The sequence below is a fragment of the Azolla caroliniana genome, unplaced genomic scaffold (assembly GCF_043228905.1).
Source record: "Azolla caroliniana isolate FFs.n. ecotype wild unplaced genomic scaffold, voAzoCaro1.0.p SCAF_3, whole genome shotgun sequence".
NCBI classification, from domain to species: domain Eukaryota; kingdom Viridiplantae; phylum Streptophyta; class Polypodiopsida; order Salviniales; family Salviniaceae; genus Azolla; species Azolla caroliniana.
Window position 1 is genome coordinate 10,050,710 of NW_028230438.1, and position 2,918 is coordinate 10,053,627.

Sequence of the window (2,918 nt, forward strand, 5' to 3'; positions counted from 1 at the left end):
TCCTCAATCAACCATGCCTTGCAAGGAATCTCCCTTATGGGATAAATATTGTTTGAACAAACAAGTTGGGAAGTCATCTGCAAGTGTGTGCAAGTAACTCTAGAGGCATATCACACACTTGTCTATACCTTCACCTTTAATTCCAGAAGTAGAAGCCAAAACGCATTAAAGAAGTAGAAGCCATGGAAAAACAAATTGAGCTTCAAGAAGGCATGGTGGATTCAGTGGTTGATTCAATGTTCCAATCACAACCTTAAAACTATTGATTGTATGGCACAATGTACCTTAAAACTATTGATTGTAGTGGCGTTTCTACAAGGGTTGATGGTTCATGGTTGGCTGAAATGCCATCAACTACGATAAAGCAAGTAAAAGTAGAAAATGTGGTGCAAATTGGCACGGATAATGCATCTAATTGTGTTAGCGTGGGTCACATTCTAGAGACTGAATTCCCAAGCCTTGTATGGACTCCTTGTGCATCACATTGTTTAGATTTATTGCTAGAGGATATTGGGAAGTTGAGTTGGGTTCGTCAAGTGCACAAGAGAGCAAATTGTGTGGTTAGACTATTCACCAAGAAAAGCGATACACGAAAAAATTTCAGAAACTATTCATCTCTTGTGCTCCTTAGGCCAAGTGCCACTCGATTTGGCTACATTCTTATTGTCCTTGAGAGGCTGGCAAGAGTTTGGAGAGCCCTTGAACAAAGTGTGGTTAGTAACTATTGGGAGGATTGGAGTGACTCCAAAAAGCCTGATGCGGTCAAGGTGAAGTCCATTGTGCAAGATAGCTCTACTTCCACTATTTTCTGTTTTGCGGCTAACTAATCGCGAAGGATCTACAATGGGCTTACTTTATGAGTTCATGAGGAGGGCTAGAGACAAATTGCAACAAGGAGCGAGAGAGGACACATTAAACAAGGACAGGTAATATGTTTCTATGTATTATGTAGTATGTACATTTGCTGTTTATTGCATCTTTTTCATTTCTTTGAATCATTGATATTAACTACGTTATGCATATTTTGGTAACTGATTTCGAGTTTTGATTCAAATTCAAATGTTAATGCAGATATAAAGAGGTTTTGGAATGTTTTGATTGTCGTTGGTCATGGTTCAAAAAGCCAATTCATATTGTTGCACATACTTTGCATCCTTTATGGAAGCCCAAAGATCAACCAATAGTTATGAATGAAGAGATGACAGATGGATGGCTTGCATATATTCAAAAGGTATATTCTATAGATGAATGTGAAATCTTGCAAGATCAATTTGACATGTATAGGAATGGTGTGGGCCAATTTAGCAAATGAACTATCAAAATCACACATTGCAAAATGTAAACCTATCTCATGGTGGGAAAGATATGGGGACAATGTGCCCTTACTACAGTCATTAGCTTGTAGAGTATTGTCTTAGGTATTCTATTTCATTTTTTATTAATGTTTCAATTTTATTAATCTTCTACATAGTACAATGACATGTATTGTTTGCTTAATACTTTGTGTCATAGGATTGCTCTTCTGGAGCTGCTGAAAGAAATTGGAATGCACATGCATTAGCACATACAAAAAGGAGGAACCATTTGAAGGTGAAACAAGTGGAGAGATTAGTATATGTTAGAGAAAACTTAAGGCTTGTTCGAAGCTTTCAAACTCATGCGGGTCTTCCAATGCAGGTCTACATCTTTCTTATCATGTTTGACATTTGATGTTTAGAAAACCATTTGAATTTTGTAGGTTAATTAACGAGCCTTGTTAATTGGTTGTGGTTTAAATATTATGATACCAAAATATTATTTGATTTAGGTAAATCTAGATGAGATAGACATTGACAAGACTCCTGAAATGCCTCCATCAACAACCAATATTGATACTCAAGTCGCACAAGCATATTTTGAGGAAGCTGAGGCTATGCATATTGGTTGGGTTACTCAAAGTAGATCTAAGTTTGCCACTATGATAGTGGATGAAGGATTGGTGGAATCAAGTTCTAACACTATTAGAAAAGGTTGTGGATATGTTCGTAGTCATGCTTGTGCGAGAGTTGCAAGTACAAGAAGGATAATTACTCGACAAGCTACAACCGAGGCTTGCAATGCTGAATTTGGTAATGATGATGGAGATCAAGAGGATGAAGACATTGACAATGCCATAGTTGATTCGTCTTCTGATAGTGATTATGTGGACAACTATGATGATACAACAATGGAATCTTCTAATGATGATTTAGAAGAAGAAATATAATCGAAAATTGCATGGAGATATGTATGGTTGGTTTTAACTTTTTACATATTTATTTTAATTTTAAATTTAAGAACCAATAACTATGAGTATGAACTTTGAAGAAAGTTTTAAATTCTAATAGTTTTTTAATCACTCTATTCATTTTCCATGATTTGAGGGTTCAACTGATATGTGTTTTGGTTCAAACTTCAATTGTGTTCTCGAATCTCCAATGTCCACTTTCATTTTAAAATATGTATATCACGTGTATTGAAACATAGATAACCATTTATCCATGGACAATAAAGATAATTGGTATTTACTATATAGTATTCAAATTACAAGTATCTTTGCAAATTGGTTTTCAAGTATTTTATGTATTCAACATATTCAAAACGTACTCAACATATTCAACGTATTTTACCTTTAAATACGTATTCTAAGAACTTATAAATTATTTTTAGAATACTTATAAAATACATAGCATACGTATTGTACGCGTATGGTATGCTACGTATGTTACAACCATGGTTGGAGGTTGATGTGGCCGATTCTCTTGTGCCACAACTCAATGCTCGTCTCAGTTTTGCAACCTTTGGCATACATGGCCAGTTTCACCTCGTTCAAATCGAGAATGAACATTCGATTCTCTCTCCATCCCTTGGCTATGAGTCGGCCATCTTTCTCGATGAAA

General features: G+C 35.6%; 1 pseudogene; it reads left to right on the top strand.

Annotated features, from left to right (window-relative positions):
• The first annotated feature begins 278 nt into the window (after positions 1-278).
• Positions 279-2,245, top strand: LOC147866213 (uncharacterized; annotated as a pseudogene).
• Positions 2,246-2,918: the final 673 nt, after the last annotated feature.